This window comes from Pseudorca crassidens, chromosome 17 (assembly GCF_039906515.1).
Source record: "Pseudorca crassidens isolate mPseCra1 chromosome 17, mPseCra1.hap1, whole genome shotgun sequence".
NCBI classification, from domain to species: domain Eukaryota; kingdom Metazoa; phylum Chordata; class Mammalia; order Artiodactyla; family Delphinidae; genus Pseudorca; species Pseudorca crassidens.
Genome location: NC_090312.1, coordinates 10775917 through 10796734, shown reverse-complemented (window position 1 = coordinate 10796734; position 20818 = coordinate 10775917). Strand labels below are relative to the sequence as shown.

Here is a 20818-nt window from a genome sequence, read left to right as displayed (position 1 = left end):
AGGAAGTCAACAAATCAGTAGCCTTCACCAAGGCAGGGTCATCTGAAAGTCTGCTTGGAATAGTGAAAAAAGGCCACAGGCCTATTATCTTGTAAACAGATAATATTGACCCAGCACTAGCTCTGGGGTCAGATGTAGGTTTGAGGGGCTGCTCAGGTATTTTGCAGCCACAGGGATCTAGAAAAAGGCTCGGGAACGGTGTTCCTTTGGAGGAACATTGTGTATTCACATGTAGTGTCTGGACATGTGGCAGCCAGCTTGAACCATGAGGTCCAGGGATGACCAGCAAAGGGCGACAGAGGAGAAAATGGGAAGGTCCTAGGTCCTTGAGGATGTCGAGGAACTGAATTATCCATTTGTGAAACTGCCGTACTTCCAGATGTTTTGCATCCGGGAAAATAAGTCCCTTTATTGTTTAAGCCATTTTGAATCTGTGTTTCTGTTACCTGGAGTTGAAAACGTGTAGCTGATGTACCGGGTAATTACGAGGAGCAAATGGTACAGTGCATGTAAAATGTTTTGTGTGCAATGTCCAAGATAAAGTAGTATTAATATAAAATGAGGAGTCCTGAAAGTCAGGGTCTGAAAGAAGGTAGGAAAGGTCAGAGATTTTAACAATCACACAGGACGGGGAAATATATGGTTGAGGGCTGTTGCTGGCCTCCCCGAGCCCAGGTCAGACATCACCAGTCAAGCACAGAACCCCTGCCATGGACAAGTCAATGTCCTGGGGCAATCGGGGGGCTCACCTCATTTGTTTCCCATCTCTCAGGTGGCACTGTTCTTTGTTGCCTGATGTCCAATGCTTCATATATTTTGTCCATTAAAAAATTCATTATTATCAAGAATTATGTTTTATAATTATGTAATATACTACTTAATGTTCTATAACAATTATATACAGTTGACCCTTGAACAACATGGGTTTGAACTGTGAGTGTCCACTTATATGAGGATTTTTTTTTGAGATTTGAGACTTTTTGCTTTTGAAAAATTTTTTGAGATTGGAAACAATTTGAAAACACTCACAAACTGCATAGCCTAGAAATATCAAAAAATTTAAGAAAAAGGTGTGTCATGAATGCATAAAATATATGTGATGCTAGCCTATCCTTACACAAGTAAAAGGTGAGTGATATTTAATATAAAATTAATAATGTGGTAGTAACACATTACTTATAATTATTACATTGTTTTACAACTTTGCTTTCAAAGAATTACATTACCATACAGTATGCCTCTCTCTCTCTCAACTGGAGAAACTGTGTTATCATCCTAGTATCACTAGTAAGTGGTCTTTAAAAAAAAATGCAACAAAGTTTCCAATACTGTACTATGAATATGACTCTAATACTGTATGCCATGAAATTTTTATAATGATGCATTGGTTAGTGTAAGGCTAGGCTCCTGTGAAGCGTGATATCGGTCACCCTAGGCTACCATAAAGCAATCAGAATTGCTGCTTTTTGTTATCAATGCATGAATCGTTACACTTGTGGATAAATGTGAGTTTCTTTTTCACATTATCTTTTCATTTTTGATGTCTAGTGTTAGTAATACATATAACATCTACAGTGTTTTGTATCATATAATATTGATAATGGATAATATTGATGATGAATATTTACATCATCTTGTAAACAGATAACGTAAACTTACGGTGTCAGTAAATATAGTACAGCACTATAAATGTATTTTCTTCCTTATGATTTTCTTAATACCATTTTCTTTTCTCTAGCTTACTCTGTTGTAAGAATACAGTATATAGTACATATAACACACAAAATACGTGTTAATGGACTGTTTATGTTATTGGTAGGGCTTCTGGCCAACAGCAGGCTATTAGTTAAGTTTTGGGGGAGTCAAAAGTTATGCGTGGATCTTCAACTGCATGGGGGTTGGCGCTTCTGACCTCCATGTTTTTCAAGGGTTAGTTGTAATATATACATATTACATACAGGAATATAAATTATATACAGAGATACATAATTCTATAATATATTGTATAATTAGTATAATGATAATTATAATAAATTAACAATAATTAAAGTCCTTGTGGTTTATATTTTAAAGCAGATTTCTTACTGGGAAAGAAATGGCTTGGTCTCCTAATAAAGGAATATATGTATTATGTACAGATGCATAATTATATAGTGTATTATATAATTGTTATGATAATAATTAAGATCCTAGTGGTCCACACTTTAAAACCGATTTCCCACTGTGAAGGGAATGGCTTGGTTTCCCATCAGGGGAATTTCAGGCAAGTAGAGTTTGCAGGGTGGGGTGAGGGATTTGTCTCCCTTTGCTTCCTGTAAGTACATCTCATAGATCCCAAGTAATTGTGAGCAAAGCTGAGCCTATCGGAGGATGCTGCGAGCTCTCGGCACGAATCCAGGCTGTTAATGTTGTCGCAGAGCCTGACTGAACCAGGGTAGGTGAAAATGAACTCGCGACGGCGTCTGTTCTAATTTTATCCCCCTCCCCCCACCAACCCTGAACACGTGTGCAATGCAGCACAGTTTAGAAATGAATGGAATTGTGGCTTCTATTTATTGAAAGCCAAGAGATGAGCAATGTCCCCTGTGCTAAGGACACAGAGCTGGAGAGATTTAGAGGATGGTTGGCTCTACCAGCTTCCCTGTCAACTAAGTTTCATTGAGACTCATCTTCCACCTAAAAATTGATGGTCCTTGCTCATCAAACCTAAAGCGCTGATTATACAAAAATTGGCCAAGGCAACACTGTTTTATAAATTTATTTATTTAATTATTTTATTTTATTTTATTATTTTTTTTGGCTGTGTCGGGTCTTCGTTGTGGTGCGCGGGCTTCTCATTGTGGTGGCTTCTCTTGTGGAGCACGGGCTCTAGGTGCGTGGGCTTTAGTAGTTGTGGCTTGTGGGCTCTAGAGCGCAGGCTCAGTAGTTGTGGCGCACGGGCTTAGTTGCTCCGTGACATGTGGGATCCTCCCAGACCAGGGCTTGAACCCGTGTCCCCTGCACTGGCAGGCAGACTCTTAACCACTGCGTCACCAGGGAAGTCCCAACAACACTGTTTTAAATATTTTAAATCTCTAGGACACTATATAAATTATTGGAGGTCAATAATCTTCAAGTTCTAATTGGACAAGATTAAGTAATCCACCCAGCAGACCAATTTATTCTACCACTTAGGGAAACAATGACCAATTACAAAATGGCTAAATTCTTCATTCCATCCTTTCCTGCACCCACTTCCTGTCCATTGTGGCTTTGCAGCTCTTTTGTCTAAGAGGTGGAGTCTATTCCCTCACCCCTTGAATCTGGCCTGGCCTTGTGACATGGTTTGGCCAATAGAAAGCCATGGAATAGATGGTGTACCAGGACTGAGCTGAGGCCTCAAGAAGTGATGCAGGCTTCCACTCTCTATTTCTTGGAACGCTTCCAGATGCCAGGGTAAGCAAACTTGGGCTGTCTTGCTGGAGAGTGAGAGGAGCCATCCTCCATCAGCCAGCCTCCAGCCAAGCCAGGAGCTGACCAGGTAACTGCAGATATGTGAGTGAGCATGGTCTAGACCAGATGAGCTGCCCAACTCAGCCCAGGCTAATCATTACTGACTTGAAACATCCTGAATTTAATAAACGGTTGCTTTTTAAAGTTACTAAGTTTTGAGGTGGTTTGTTACACAGCAGTACAGACTGATACAAACATTTTGCAGAAAACTCATTGCTTTTGTTAATAGTCAAAGACTGTTTCTAAGTATGTGCTTTTGCCAATGTGCATACAAGTTGGGAAGGATAGATATTGAAAGAGAAGTCAGAAACTTGGGTTCTGCCAGCTCTTATAAGTTTTGAAATAGCCCAGGAGTTTCTAGAAAGGTCATGACAAATATTTAGAAATTTGTCCTCTGGATCCACCACCTCCTCTCCCCCTAGTTTCGGTATATTCCATATATTCAGTTATAATAAGGATGTAATGAAACAAACAGGCATTCTCATGCTGATGGGAATGTGAATAGACATGATCATTTTTATTCATTACGTAAATATTTATTAAAAGTACCCTGTAATAGGAGGTGGGGATACAGGATATATACAACTCTGTCTTCAAGCAGCCCACAAATTTTTAGAAATAGCAGACAAAACCTTGATTGTGAAACTGGCTTATATATAAAAATGAAATATTGGAAAGGAATTTGGCAATATGTATCAAAGGCTTTAAATTATTTTTACTCTTTGGTACAGTGATTTCTCTTCTGAAAATACATCATAAAGAAATTATCCAAAATGAAAAAAGTTCTTATTCACAAAATGTTCTTCTCTCTATATAAGTATAGGTGAAATGTATTAATTACCAGCAGCAAATTAGTTATGATATATCCACTGGCTAGAGCATTACACAACCATGAAACTTATGTTCATGAAGAATATGTTATAAATTATGTTTATAATAAAATAATTATGATGTACTAAATAAAATACAGGATACAAAAATATATATGCAATAGTATTAAGCTTAAATAACAAAGTAAAGATTAGAATGAAATACTCAGTGTTTATGGTGTTTTGGAAAGACAATGGGAAAAAGAAAGGAAATTAGAATTTTTTTGATGATGGGTTATGTATTAAATACATATGTATTATGTCCCTTAAATACATTAAAAAAATTCGATTGTCACAATCACTCTTCAAGGTAATTACTATCATGACCGTTTTACAGATAAGGAAACTGCAGTTCGGAGAAGTTGAATAACTTCTCCAGGCTTGTTGAGCTGGTATCGGGTGTAAAGTGTAAAATCCCTTTATTAAAGGGATTGTAGGTGTTTTTTTTCTTGTTTCTCCTTATTATAACTTCCTAATTCTTCTTTGATAAATTCTATATCTTAAAAATTTATGATTCACGTGGTTGCCCCTGTCACTGAGTCCTATAAGCAGAGTATGTACCTTCCTACTTAGGGACTTCCAGACTCTTCAGGAGGGCACTCCGGCTCTCCTGAAATACTTCTTCCCCAGCTGAGGATGCTTGAAATTCTTTTAACCAGGGACACATCATCCATTTCACAATTAGAAAGAGAATCTTAGCATTCCTCAAGCCCAGCCCAAGTCAGAACACAAACAGTATTAGTTCAGGTCATTTTTATAAGCAGGCATGGAATTCCTAATGGACCCTCGATTTCTCTGCGTCAGGCTCAACATGCCTAGTTCTCTTAGGAGTTCTCCTTGGTAGGGTTCAAGTTTTATCACTCCTAGGCATTCTACCTGGGGCTGTCCCCGTCTTCCCCTGAGTCTCTCCAAAATGATGCTCTAAACTGAATGCAGAATGCGTTAAAGTACAAATAACCCAGGATGAAGAACCATGTGCTGCACCCAAGACTGTGCTGCCTATCCTAGTCTGTGCTACGTGGCATCCTTCCCTTGCACATATATTCATAGTAACAATAGCGGATGTTGATCGAGAGCTTTCTATGTTCCAGGTACCACGACAAGAATTTTATGTGCATTATCTCATTTATCCTAAATTTAAAATTCCTCCTGGTGTGCTCATCTTCCCTGCTAGTCTGTGAGCCCTGGGGAGCAGCAAGCATGTCTTGCTCATCACTGTTTGCCTGGTGCTTGGCATGAGGCAGGTGTGCGTTAAATGCTAGATGAACAGAAATGAACTAATACCAAGCTTGAAACTGGGCAGCCCTGCATCCAAACCCAGCTCCACCACTTGCCGGCTTGACCCCTTCAGACACCTGACCTCTCTGAGCCTCGTGGAAAGAAGAGATAATGAAATCTAACCTGCAGAGTTGTCATGGCAGTTACAGAAGTTTATGTGTAAAATTGTGAACATGTCTCTTGTGGAGAGATGGTTTTTGGTGTAAAGTAGAAGTGAAAATGCAAGGGTGTTTGTGCCATTAAGTAGAAGGTGGCAGAGAGAGGGACACTGCAGAAAAGTTGGGGAAAGCAGGGTGAGGAGGCAGGTCTCAACGCACTTTTCCATTCTCCTTCAGCTGGTCCTGCTACCAGGTGTCCTGGAAACCCAGAGGGTTGATGGGGAGGCCAGGGAAGCACAACAAGATGTTGCCCACAACCATCCTGAGGTCTGATCTGGATGAGCAGTGCCTTCTCTACCACCTGCCATCACATGCATGGAGATCACAGACTTACCATGTAAGAGCCAGACTTCAACGCAGATGACAAGGAAGAAATGAAAGGCTTGTTTCTCTTCTGTAACTGGAAAGTTCCTGCTAAGTCTTCCGTTCCACACTAACCAACTCAAGGGCAATGGCTGTGTTTTGGTTTCTCTGTTGTACATTGGGCAGCCACCACGGTGCCTGGCATATAGTAGGTGCTCAGTTAATGCATGTGGCATGCAGGCTGTGTGGCCCAAACCGATTCATTGGGATGGATGATGTAAATCCAACTCAACACATTTACTGAATAGGAGTAGTTAATATAATGATCATTATAACACCATTCTTCCTCAGATATCAAGGAAAGAGGGAGAAAGAACAAACACCTATTAAAAGTTTGCTATCTGTCAGGCAGTTTGTTAGATGTTTATATTGATTATTTCATTTCTATACCAATATCATCAGGTCAGTACCATTATCTTATTTTTACAGTTGAGGAAACTAATGCTTTGAAAGAGTAAGCAATTCGACCAAGTTTTAATAGAGTTGTCTGGTTCCGCTGTCCACACCCATGTAACTGGTGCCTGTTTCAACTCTCCTAAACTTGCCCACTCTCTCCCTCACACCATTTCAACTCAGACTCAGCTCTGTTCTCCTTATCAACCCCCAAATTAGAGGGCCCAGCCCACCTTTCACCTGAGGCTGCCCAAGCATTAACACAAGCATTAACTCCCAGAACCTATTGATTGATTTCAGTTACGTAAATGTCTGTGTAATAATGATGGTGACCTTTAACTGATTTCCTACTATATATCAAGAACTTCACACACATGCATCTTGAAACCCCCGTAAGCCTTATTAGGAGGGAATTATTCTTACCACTTAACAGATGAGGACATTGAAGCTCAAAAAGATTAGGAGGCTTGACCAAGATCCCTCAGCTTCAAGCTGGAGCAAATTCCAATACCTGAGCTTCCCTGCCTGTCCCCACTGTGCTGAACTCTGCTGGGGTAAAAAGGTGAGCTCCAGGATAGTTCCTGTATCTGTGGATCTCATTCTCGTGCTGGGATGCTAGCTGAAGCCCCTGCCTCCTGGCATTTCCTCTCCTGCCTTTTACCTTTGCGGGGACTCTGGGATGCTTGGGGAGCTTCTCACTTCTAATCCCCAAACCTTCCATCCTCCAGGCTCCCTTTCTCCTAAATCCTGGCCCTGTCACTTATTCACCGTGTGGCCCTGGGATAAGTCACTTCACGTTTGGCAGGCTCAGTCTCTTCATCCGTAATTGGGGGCATTGATATCCCCCTGACAGGTAGCGGGGTGGTACAGGTTAAATTTTTCAAAGATGGCGACACCACTACGTATCCAATCCCATACGCTCTTCCTACAATGTGGATTTGATGTTCCTCCGCTGAGAGGTGGGGTCTACGTTTCCTCCCCTTGAACTTAGCCAGACCTTTGGGACTGCCTTGACCAACAGACTGTCAACTGAAAAAAAATGCACAACCTAAAAGTTGAGAATTATGTTTTATTTGGCAGACTTTCCGAGGACTTAAGCCCGGGAGGCAGCCTCTCAGATAGCTCTAAGGGACTGTCCCCAAGGGGTAAAGGGGGGAGCCAGGATATATAGGAGTATTGCAACAAAAACCAGGTAGTTGGAACATCAGAAGATTACTGTTAATTAAAAAAACCCAGAAATCTCAAGTTAATGAATTTAGCGCTTTTCTATGTATGGGAAGATGCGAGAGTCTGGACTCATTGAAATCGTTCCTTTGATGTGCACCTCAGCTCTCCAGGGTCAGAATCCTATTCTTTCCCATCCCGAGTCCCCTCTGGGTGCGCTGCTGGGGGTGGCTGATGCTTGGCAGTGGGCAGCCCTTTTGTTTGCATTCTGAGTTTCCCCCGTTCACTGTCAATGGTGCCTACGGTGGCTGATGGCCTGATGGCTGCAGCATCCTTTGTTTGCTGACAGAGCAGGCAACGTTTTTCCCTCCTAAGATCGTGGCAGAACTGCCTCGGCACGGCGTCTGAGGCTGGGTCCTAAAAGGCAATATAAGCTTCTGCCTGGCACAATCTCTTGGGACATGCACCTTGGGAGCCCATGACCTGGAGTTGGGGAGCCGTGTGTTAGGGCAGGTAGACCACACAGAGAGGGCGATGTGTGAGGACCCCCAGCTATTCCATTCCCGGCTGTTCCAGCACTAACTGATACAGAGCACGTGAAGAGTTGAGCACTGTTTTTGGGAAGGTCCCCGTGGTAAGTCAGGGTCGAACCACCGCAGGACCACGAGACTCTGGTTGTGGCTTTTAGAAATCAGCGTCAGAGTTGTTTGAGTTACTCAGCTCCTCTGGAGGTAGGTTTTAACCAATTTCAATTCCTATAAGCCCACAGGAATGTAGAACTCCGTTCAAAACACACTATAAACTGACTCATTTTCACGAGACTATTAAAAAAAAGTTGAACATATGCTTCGTTTTCTTAGGGCTTCCAAAAACAATAGGCAGGTCTTTCAAATGGAGCCATGTGTGTGCAGAAGATCTGCCTGGAATCCAAATCCTTCCATAATTTAGTTAGCCTAAGGAAAATTCTTTTCTTTCATTGAACCTGGAGGCGAAGAAAATTGCTGGTCTAGAGAAACAGCCTTTGGTCACAAGGTTGGAAAAGTAGTATCAGGCAGACATGATTGAGTAAATTAGGGCAGTGTTTCCCCTCCTCAATAACTTGCCCATCTTCTTTTCTAGGTCTTGATTGTATAAAAAGTACAAGTGACTTCAGATCTGATGAATCCTGAGTGGCGTGGAGGGACAAGGGAATATTGTATCTGAAGAAGCCGGATGGTTGGTTGTGTTCAGATTGTAAAGGAATTGCCAGAACTGGAGGAGCCTTTAGGGACCTTACAGTTGAAGCCCTTTGTTTCTGTGAGTGAGAGGTTGGTAGCCCAGTGAACGAATGTGATTTACAGAGCTGGTTATAGGGCTGGGAGGGGAACTAGGGATGCCCGAGTCTTTTCTGAGTCACCTGGCAGCCTACTAGCTGCTGTTGCTCTTTTAAACCTTCCCCTTAAATGTGTTTAAGTCCCCAGGGAAAGCTGTGAGCTGGGAACAATTAGAGGGAGGACTGAGGTAAAGAGAGACGTGGCGGACAGTGGGGTGGAGAGAAGAGCTGAACGTTGTCTCCTAAAATTCAAGGTCCTTCTGCTGCCTGAAGGGGTTCAGTTGGGAAGGCTGGGTTTCCAATACGGGAGGTGGGGTGGAGTGTGTGTGCTGGGGCGGAGGGGAGACAGGATGGTCCAATACGAATATGATCAGCGTTCAGTCTGAGAGCTGGAAGATGCACTGTTGTTTGCCAGCCGAGGGAAGGGAACGGGGGAAACTTTGGGCACAGATGTTGCTCAGAGACCCAAAGAAAGTGAGTGAGGGAGTGTGGGGAGATCTGAGGGAAGATCGTTTGGGGCAGAAGGAACAGCAAGAGTGAGGCTGGAACAGACGTGAACGTTTGCGGGGGGTGTGGATGCCACTGTAGGGGAGCTGAATGAGCAAAGTGACATCCCAGGGGATGAGGTTGGAGAGAGACACAGGGTCAGGCTCTGTGGCACATGGTGTAGACCCTGGAAGAGTTTGGAACTGGCTGTGAGTCTAGCAGGAGAGTTGTAAGGTGGAGGGCTCCTTTAGGGCAGGGACTGTGTCTTGTTACATTCTCCCACAGCTGAGGTTATGGCATATTCCAAAAAGGAAGATGCAGCCCTGACACCTCTGATAGAAGAAGTTGAGAAGAAAGATGGGCAAGGACGACGGGACCACGTCAAGCTGCTCTCTGGTCCTTAGACCAGTGTTTCAGTTCCTGACCTCACTGCCCCCTCACTTCACTCCTGTGACTAAGCAGTGAAGAAATTACTGCCTCTCTTCTAAGACAGGACGCTGAGGCGAAGGGAGATTGACTTGCTTGCCCAAGGTCGCGGCTGATTATGGCAGAGCTCGGATGGGAGCCCCAGGCCTCCTGACCCCCGGTCCAGGGCTCTTCTGAAATCCCCGGAGTCCTCGACAGGGAAGCCCTCTTCAGCCGTCCTCTTTTTTTTTTTTGCGGTACGCGGGCCTCTCACTGCCGTGGCCTCTCCCGTTGCGGAGCGCAGGCTCCGGACGCGCAGGCTCAGCGGCCATGGCTCAGGGGCCCAGCCGCTCCGCGGCATGTGGGGTCTTCCCAGACCGGGGCACGAACCTGTGTCACCTGCATCGGCAGGCGGACTCTCAACCACTGTGCCACCAGGGAAGCCCCAGCCGTCCTAACTTTGAACGCTGCCATCACGGACGGGGCTGGGCAGGTGTTCTCCTAGGTGTCCCACCAGAGAAGTCACCACGAACCTGTTCTGAGGAAGCAGAAAGGAATGCTCTCCGGGACCTGGCAGACTAAATAGAGTGTTACCAATGGGGTATCACCCACAAAGAAACCATCTGCTTTCACAGAGCAGCTGAGAAAGGGTTTCACGTCGTGCAGTGCTTATCACCGGTTTGTGCTGAAACCTCAGGGCAGACCACCCACTCCTCAATCATGGAGACCCCTAGGCGGCAGGCAAGAATCTAGGTTCAAACCTCAAGTGGGCCAGAAACGTAGCTTTCTTTGCTTCTCTACAACGGAATCTGGTTAGGATTTCAAGCCTCTGTTAGGTTCAGGCGTTGGAAACGTCATCTCAGTCCATTTGGGCATCTTGGGTGATGGATCGAGGCTCTGGGAGGGTTGCTGACTTCCAGGGAACCGCTTGGAGGAATCGGTGGAACTCAGCACTGTCATCCCTGCACGTGACGTTCCTGCCTGGACTTCGGTTCTTGCTCCACCGCTCTCCTCCCTGACTGTGAGTCTCCTTTTGCCCTCTGGCTCTCTGTGAAATGGGAACGGCTGCAGCAGAGAGCTGCCCCACGGAGGCTTAGGGGACTCGGTGCTCTGCCTCACGGGCATATGCAGACGTTTCTTCTGCTCCCACACCATCCCAGCTTGGGGTCCCCAGGCGCCACCTGCTCTTGGGTTCTCTAAACTCCTGGGGGCTTAATCACACCCCCCCCCGGAGCTTGGCAGGGGTGGTGGCAGGACCCAAGGTCCCTGCACCCCAGCTCTGTCCTTACCCCAGCCCAGGCGAGCTTCGTGAGGTGTCAGTGAAACCAAAGCATAATCTGTCCTTACCACGAATTCTTCTGGTGCTTTTGTTGGGGTTTGGGCTTTAAAACCTGAACACTCAAAATTGCTTCTTTCGTTCTGTCTGCATTCTCCTTGGTCATCTCTTCCCTGAGCCCCTAAACACTGAATGTTTACCTGCTGCTTAAATGCAGGGAAAGAACCACAAGGTACAAGGAAGTTTGGGACCAGAAAACAAAACGAAACAGAATCTTATTAAAATATTAATTATTTTTTAAATAATTATTTTTAAAATAGTAAAAATATTTACCCTTCTACTTCATTATATGCCTAATGTTGGGAGCATCTGTTTGAAGTCAGATCTGGTTAGACTCCTAACTGCAAGGTGCTTGATTTATCCATTAGGACACACATATGAGACTCAGTATCATCTATAACATGGAAGTAATTATTCCTATTGGATGGATTATTTTGAGAATTATAAAAGATAACGCCTATTAAGCTCTTGGTACAGTGCCGGGTCACTTTCATGACTATCTTCATTCTGACTGGGTCTCCAGTTTGTGATTAGTGTTGTGTTCTCTACCTGTGCAGTTGGGGAGGTCCCAAGACCACCCCCACGTCCAGTGATTTGTTAGAAGGCCTCACAGAACTCAAAAAAGCTGGTATGCTCACGGTTGTGGTTTATTACAGTGAAAGGATACCGGTCAGAATCGGCCAAGAGAAGGAGACTAAGGTCAGAGACATGGGCTGTCAACCACGTCTAGGTGACGAACCCTCAAGCTCCTCAGGGAAGCTCCCCTGGTTCCAAATACTCCGTGAGTGTTGCCACATCATTGCTGGGAAAGTCAGTGCTGTTTGCAGGAGTCCACAGGGAGAGGACACTGAGATGTCATGCCTGGAGCTCCTCTGGACTCTTTCCCTGTAATAAACCACAACCTCTGCCTTCTTCTTCTTCCCAAGCCAGAAAACAGAACTTCTCTGGCATCTGCTGTCTTTTGCATTCTACTGGCCTCCTGAATATCCGTGAATCTGTACCTGCTTTCCGTCCTCACTGTCAAGGTCACTGTGGGCCGCTTGGGCCAGGACAAACACCCACTGACTGGCCTCTCCAGCTCTCCGTCTACCCCAGTCAATCCTCAGGAGTGTTTAGAGGAACCTCTCTGAAGAGCACCAGCTGGGTCTGAAAGGCCCTGGTGATTTCTGTCGCCGGCAGCATTCAGGCTCTCTTGGCAAATGCAGCTCTGCTTGGCTTTCTGGCCACTTTCCCTGTCAGCTTCTCTCCTGTCTTCTGAACAGGATGTTGTTATTCCAACGCAGTATTCACACCCCTGGGCATTTGCTCTTCCCATCTGGATTATTTTCCTGCCTCTCTCACGCCTCTCCAAGGCCCCTTTCCTGTGACCCGCCGCCTTCCACTCATCAGGACAGGCCAACTTCCCTGGGCTCAACTAAAATGTCCCCTCCCTGGAGAAGCCTTCCTGGTCCTCCCTGGATGCTTCCGCCGTGCTGTGGACAATCCTGCTATTCTTTTTACCTTATCCCATGATGTTTCCAACCCTGTGCCTGGTGCACGGAAGATACTCAGTAAATACTTGTTGGCTTAATTCACAAATGAACAATCTGCCGCATATCTGACTCCGTATACTAAAGAGGTATTTTTATGCTGGGCTTTATTACAGGTTGATTCCCAAACATAATGAGATTAGATGTCCTTAAAAAAAGTTTTTTTTAAAATTGAAGTATAGTTGAATTACAATGTTGTGTTAATTACTGCTGTACGGCCAAGTGACTCAGTTATACGTACATATAAGTTCTTTTTCATATTCTTTTCCATTATGGTTTATCACAAGATATTGAATATAATTCCCTGTGCTATACCATAGGACCTTGTTGTTTATCCATTCCATATACACTGATTTACATCTGCTCATCCCAAACTCCCAATCCAACCCTCTCCCACCCCCCTCCCCACTGGCAACCACCAGTATATTCTCTATGTCTAATGGGACTAGATTTCTGACTCTCATTCCTTTTTATTGGCCACAATTTTAATGTCAAATCTTTTATTTTAATGTCTACATCCCGCACAGTTTCTTCTTTACTCCTACCATTGCTTCTCCTTTTCTACATAAATCAAATCGTTTCTTCCCTCCTTCTCGAGAGCGCTGCTCTGGAACTAGCAAGTGGCTCAGTCGCTTTATCGTGTAATACCCGGCTATAAAGCACATCAAATACTCCTAGCAGGTTCTGCTTTATGAGAAAATATTTATTATGTTTGAGCTCTGGAAGCTGGTTATCACGTACTAGCTGTGTTTTAATGTTGCATTGTTTTCCCACTGTTGCTTTAAGGGCCGAAAGGAAGCACCAGTGGTCTCCAATACTGCCACCTTGTGGCAAAGTGGGATGATAACCAGGGCTTTAGGGAAAGTGGGTTGTCTGTATTAACTCACGTTTTCCCCTGATGTGTGCACACAGGAAAGGCCATATGAGGACACAGCAAGGAGGTGGTGGTCGCCTGCAAGCCAGGAAGAGAGCTCTCACCAGAAACTGACCATGCTGGCACCCTGACCTTGGACTTAACCAGCCAACAAAACTGTGAGTAATACATTTCTGTTGTTTGAGGCATCCAGTCTGTGGCATTTTGCTACGGCAGCCCAGGAAGGCTAATAACAGTGGTGTATTCTGATCCTGTCTTATCCTGTGACTCACAAATATTCAGTGGGTTTAAATAATCTTTATTTATTATTGAAGTTAATATCAAATTTATTTAAAAGTTAATGATATTTAACTCTACTCAATACTCTGTAATGACCTATATGGGAATAGAATGTAAAAAAGAGTGGATATACGCACATGTATAACGGATTCATTTTGCTGCATAGCAGAAACTAACACAACATTGTAAATCAACTATACTCCAATAAAAATTAATTTTAAAAAGTTAATGATATTAAACATAATTTAAATAAACTCACAAGTGTCTGCTGGGGGTAGGTATCTTATGGAGACCGGACAAGGGCTTGAATCTGAGTGACATGGGTTGATACAGTGACAGCAAATGCAGATATAGGCACTGACTAGAGGGGCTCAAGAGAGAAAGTTCTGGAAAGGCAGAGAAATAACAAAAAGGGCTCTGGGCCTCCACAGACCTTAGAGAGGGGATTTGAATTCATTTTACATAAATCTCTGAGCACCAAACTACTATCTGGGTTAATAATAACATCTTAAGTTACAGATACCTTCCAAGTTACAGACTGGTTAGACCTTCTCTGAAATTTTCTATCAAGATTCCTGTGTTCAGCTGTGGAAAATCATAGAAGCATCTTCTGGAATGTCGTTTTTATGTGGCTTTTTCCTGTCTGGGCATGATGCAATTTATTTAGTACTTAAAAAAAAAAGCATATATTTGTATTACTATTATCAAGTGGAACAATAAAAATTACTAATAACTAAGTTAAAGGGAATCCTAGTTTGAGCCTAAGCAGTGTCCACTGGGGGGAATTCTGACATGTTTGGGCAGATCAGACTGACAGGGGTGGGAGGGGGTGGGTACTGCCCGAGGAGCTTCCTGGAGGATAAACTCATTCTATTGGAAGCAGAGACAGAATGAAGGAGGAAGACTATTGTGTGCTGATTAAAACTTTAACCAATTAATAGGCTTATACACACGGCCAATTTGACTTTGAATCATGTGATGTTGAAAGGGCATCATGTAAGGAAATAACAAAGTCGCACCTTACTTGTGGTTTGCCAGACATTTCCAGGCATGTTGTAGTGTTAAGCTTCCTGGCCCCCTTGGGTTTGGATGGAGCCATGGGGTTAGCACCAGCCAATAAGTTGTGAGGACAAGTGGATGCTAGCACTTGGGGCTGAAGCATTAAAGTGCAAGCTTGAGACCCCTTTGAGCTTTTTTTGTCTTTGCGGTGACTGTCAAAGTTCCAGATGGTGGCCGTTCCATAATCCTGGGTCCCTGAAGCAGTATGGTGAACACAGACCCACCAAGCCACGACAGTCAAGTGGCAAGAGCAAGAAATAAACGTCTGTGGTTCTGAAATTTTGGGGTTGTTTGTCACTGCAGCACAACCTAACCTCTGAAGTGATAAGGTTAGGTCTTCAGGAATCTTCCTCAACTTAAAACGTCCCTGTCCTGCACCTTTATTTTCAAGGCACACCCAACAGGTAATGAAATAATCTGTCTTTAAATAATTCCTCCTTTGTGATTTGTTCATATTCCCTTTGTGATCCTTTTTCGACCTATACATTGTGAGGTGAGGTCAGAAAAAATGTCACACCATCTCTTACATGTGTAAGAAAAGGAGCTTCCTTGTTTCCGCTCATTGATGAAGTCTTCATGAGCCCCTACTGCACAGGATAGAAGGTTGGGAGAGAGAGGAGAGGGTGAGATGGGGTAGAAAGAATTTTATTTGCCAGTAAACTGTATCTAAGTCTCCTCTGATTAAAACAATCTCTTTCACTTCCAAGCTGTGCATTTTGGTAAATGCTCAGTTATTCAGTGTTCAACCCCTTCCCTCCCAAAGACGGCGCCCGGTAGGGAACAGGGACTCCTGTGTCTTTGTGGCCATGGGAAAGGAGATCTTGGCTTTGTGGGCAGAGCTTGCCTTTGGTTCTCTCTGAATGTTTTGGAATGGTGTCCAGTCACGTGCACCGGTGACCTTGAGGTACAGGGGTTGAATCTGGGATTTCTGTCTTTCTCTGTCTCTCATGCTGCATGCCCTCTTTCCTAACCCCAGTGTGGCTGCCCTCCCCCATGGCCCGTATGTCTCTGCCACTTTACCTCTTGACTTTGTGAGCTCACCTGGGGCTGACAGTGCAGTTACCTTCCAACGTCCCTGCCAAGAATGCGGAGACGCCTGTGTCCATTCCATGCTGAGGGTGGGGCCGGGCTGGAGGAAGCTCAGGAATCCCAATTTTGGCTTTTCCTTTGCCTAACTGTGCTGAATCACCAATCTAGTCGATGTGGTTGCTCCACTTTGTGGGGCTGGCTGGGACACCAGGGGTGTCTGGCAAAGCCTTCAAACTATTGAGTCCTCCATTTTGAAATTCTAGATGTGGAGTCCATTGCATATGTTTCTTTCTTTTTAAAAAATTATTTATTTTTAATTGGAATATAATTGCTTTACGATGTTGTTTCGGCTTCTGCTGTACAGTGAAGTGAATCAGCTGTATGTATACATATATCCCCTCCCTCTTGGACCTCCCTCCCACCCCCTCCCCCATCCCACCCATCTAGGTCATCACAGAGCACCAAGCCCAGCTTCCTGTGCTTTATAGCAGGTTCCCACTAGCTGTCTGTTTTACACATGGTTGTGTATATATGTCAGTCCTGATCTCCCAATTCGTCTCACCCTCCCCTTCCCGCTGTGTCCACGTGTCCGTTCTCTGCCTCTGCGTCTCTATTCCTGCCCTGGAAGTAGGTTAATCTGTACCATTTTTCTAGATTCCACAGCCACTGTGGAGAACAGTATGAAGGTTCTTTAAAAAACTAGAAATAGAATTACCATATGACCCAGCAATCCCACCTCTGGGCATATACCCTGAGAAAACCGTAACTCAAAAGGACACATGTACCCCAGAGTTCATTACAGCACTATTTACAATAGCCAGGACATGGAAACAACCTGAATGTCCATTGCTTATGTTTCTGATTGCTTGCTCCCCTGCTTCAGTTTCCTTTCTCCACTGGGTCAGAAAGATGACCAACTTCCCCGTCTGTCAGGTGGGACATCCATCATGTCACATCCTGAGTACTCTCTGTGCCTTGCTTAGAAAAAAACCCAGTGTTCACGTCAGCCACGTCTGGTTCTTGATATGTTCATTGGCGCTTAAGGAATATATACTATGTCTTTATAAAGTATGACTTTTAAAATATTGTCTTGGAAGTTCTATTTTAGTATTCAAAAACTGAATACCAAATGTGCTTTCCCTTTCTTTGCACTTCTGCTGTACAAGTCCTAATCACACGCATCCCTCTACTTCCTTGCGAAGGCAGATGGATGCCTTTGCATGATGAGAGAGAAGGTCATATACATTAAGGTTAAAAATACCGAGAATTCCCTGGCGGTCCAGTGGTTAGGACTCCGTGCTTCCACTGCAAGGGGCATGGGTATGATCCCTGCTCGGGGAACTAAGATCCCACGTACTGCACGGTATGGCCAAAAAAAAAAAGGAAAGTAAAAAGAACAATATAAAAAAAAAGATTAAAAATACTTCTGACATTATTGTAATGTTTTTAAGGAAAAGGATCATATTTCACTTCTCTCTACACATTCTCATGGTGCACACAAGGGGTGACCAGCTTGTCCCAGTTAGTTGGGACTTTTACCACCAAAAGTCCCATGTCCAGGGAACCTCTCAGTCCTTTGCAGACCAGGCAAACTGAGGGTCACCCCTATGTACACAATCCATTATTTATTGCTGAAGGTAAGATGGTGATTTTCTTGGTATGAAATGATTATCCCCATAGTAATCATTAGCCTCAGAAGTAAATGATAACATGTCGGAATTTCCACACATTTTTCTTTTTGACTTTTTTTTTTTTTTTTTTTTTTTTGCGGTACGCAGGCCTCTCACTGTTGTGGCCTCTCCCGTTGCGGAGCACAGGCTCCGGACGCGCAGGCTCAGCGGCCATGGCTCAGGGGCCCAGCCGCTCCGCGGCATGTGGGATCCTCCCGGACCGGGGCACGAACCCGCGTCCCCTGCATCGGCAGGCGGACTCCCAACCACTGCGCCACCAGGGAAGCCCTTAACATCTTTATTGGAGTATAACTGCTTTACAATGGTGTGTTAGTTTCTGCTGTATAGCAAAGTGAACCAGCTATACATATACACATATCCCCATATCTCTTCCCTCTTGCGTCTCCCTCCCACCCTCCCTATCCCACCCCTCTAGGTGGTCACAAAGCACTGAGCTGATCTCCCTGTGCTGTGCAGCTGCTTCCCACTAGAAAAAAAAAAAAAAAAGGTCCACACATGTTTTAACTATAACTTCTGAATTTCTAAACAGTGGTTTTGCTCAGCCAACACATAATTGACTCATACGGTCTCACTTCAATGAACACATGATTATCCCTCACAAAAGAAGACTAAACAGAGCCCAGATTCATGCGTTGGCTAATTGTTTGTTCTGGCCCTTTGGTCTTTGGCCATAATAATTGCTAGCTTTCAAAGGACTAGAGAAATAGTTGGCTGCAGTATAAAAGTAAACTCTTTTAAGGTCTTTAATAATAGTATTTATTTGTGATAAATAATCTATTTAGCAAATAGATTTACTCTTGAATAAGATCTATGTCTTGTATTGATGGTTTCAAACTGCAAGTCATTGCCTCTTGCGAGAAATCTCAGGACACAGGAATGAGGGATTCTCATGAACAATTTGCTGTAGGTGGACATCCTTGCCATGGTTCTTGCCTGAGAACAATGGAGGGCAAGAGACTGGAATCAGAAGATGAGAGATCTCATCCGGGTTGTACCACTAAACACCTGGGAAACCTCACTTTAGAGGCTTTGAGGCCATGACTAAAGTTTCTCACCTGCAAAACCGGAAAGGAATAGATCATTTTTAGACCAGTGCCAATGTGTGGAGATTCATCAGGGTCAAAAATTATGATTCCTTTTTTTTAGATTCCACATATAAGTGATATCATGTGACAGCTGTCTTTCTCTGTCTGACTTGCTTCACTTAGTGTGATAATGTCTAGGTCCATCCATGTTGCTGCAAATGGCATTATTTCATTCTTTTTATGGCTGAGTAATATTCCATTGTATATATGTGCCGCATCTTTATCCATTTCTCTGTTGATGGACACTTAGGTTGCTTCCATGTCCTGGCTATGGTAAATAGTGCTGCAGTGAACACTGGGGTGCATGTATCTCTTTGAATTATGGTTTTCTCCAGATATACGTCCAGGAGTAGGATTGCAGGATCATATGGGAGCTCTGTTTCTTATCGTGACCATAAGGTCCCTTTGTGAGATTGCCCTGTGGTGTAACTTCTGCAACCTTTGCCAAGCCCAGCGTGCTTTGCACTTCCTCGGCCCTGTTCCCTTGTGTCCACCTGGGGCATCTCCCACCCTCAGCCAGATCATGCCTCCTACTCTTTGCACCTTTTGGCAGGCTCCATCCGTCTCCAGCCACCTGGTTCCTCTCCACGTTGTCACTCTTCACTTCCCTTGGAAGACCTATGAAGACCTATGACACTTTGAAAATCTTCTGTGAATACTAAGCATCCAGTTGGCTGGTAATAAATATTCCTTTGCCTTGCTTATCCTTTCTGCACCCTTCGCCTTAGAGATCTCACAGGAATGGGTAGGAGGCAGCCTTTGAGCCTTACTCAATATCGGCCTACAGATCCCAGCCTAATATTGTCCTACCTTCAATGTAGGACAGAGCAACTTTCTCTCTTTTCTGAAATTAATCCTCTCTTTTCTGAAATTAATTTTTATTATATTTATGCATATATAAATTTCCAGGTAAAGCATTTTAAGTGTGCAATTCAGTGGCATAATTAAATTATATTCACAATGTTATTCAATTATCACTACTGTTTCCAAAACATTTTCATGACTCAAGCAAAACCTTTACAACCATTAAGCAATAACTCTCACCCTCTCCCTCCCCTGCAACCCCTGATCACCTTTAATCTACTTTCTGTCTCCAAGAATTCCACAGCAACTCCCTTACATTTATACTATAGAAGAAATCATATGCTTTTGTGATATCTATGTGACTTAATGATATGTCTAAATTTGGTTATAAGTAAACGGTTCAGATGGAGTCATTATATGAGTATCAAGAACCTACTGTACTGAGATTCTGTCCATAAATGTGTTAGGTGATGTTGGAGATACTGAAGTATAAGACCTGGTGTTTGCCAAGGTTGGGACCCCAACTGCTTCTTGATCCCTTTTGCCATGAAAGATGTCACAAAAGTATTGAAGTACTTTTTGTAGCTGAGAACCAGACAATCTTAACACCATTCTCAAGGTCAGCACTTATCACATTTTAAAGGGCACATTAATTACCTGGGCGTTATGTTACAATGCTGATTCCAAGTAAGCAGATATGGGGTTGGGTGCTAGTTTCTGCATTTCTAAAAAGTTCACAGCGGATGCCCATCTGTGGACCACACTTTGAGTAGTAAGGCCCTCCCATCAGAAGAGTTGGTGCTCAAGATAAAACTAATTGCCCTCCATAGGTCTATGCCCTCAAGATGTCTGCAGTCTAGTTGTAGAGACCAGGCTAGCTGTCATGAAATAGTAGCAAAAAAACAAAAAAAAGACAGTATTTCATTATATTCTACATTCCATGAACGCCACTGTGATGGTTAATTTTAAGTATCAACCTGACTGGTACCCAGATATTTGATTAAACATTATTTCTGGGTGTGTCTTTGAGGGAGTTTCTGGATGAAATTAGCACGTGAATCAGTGGACTCATTGCACATTGCCCTCCCCAGTGTGAGTGGGTATCATCCAATCTGTTGAGGGCCTGAATCTGTTGAGGGCTGGACAAAAGCAAAAAGGCAGAGGAAGGAAGAATTTGGCCTTTTTTTGCCTGATTGCTTGAACTGGGACATC

General features: G+C 43.9%; 1 long non-coding RNA gene across 10 annotated transcripts in view; it reads left to right on the top strand.

Moving 5' to 3' along the window:
• Positions 1-20818, top strand: part of LOC137209840 (uncharacterized) — a 168353-nt gene that overhangs the window by 112913 nt on the left and 34622 nt on the right. For 8 of the 10 annotated variants that reach the window (XR_010936126.1, XR_010936124.1, XR_010936125.1 and 5 more), the window contains one exon: positions 13698-13817. This is a non-coding gene — a long non-coding RNA (uncharacterized lncRNA). Of the gene's footprint in view, positions 1-13697; positions 13818-14457; positions 14734-15300; positions 15391-20818 lie in introns of those variants that run through there. The other 2 variants (XR_010936132.1, XR_010936131.1) reach the window with 2 other exon arrangements.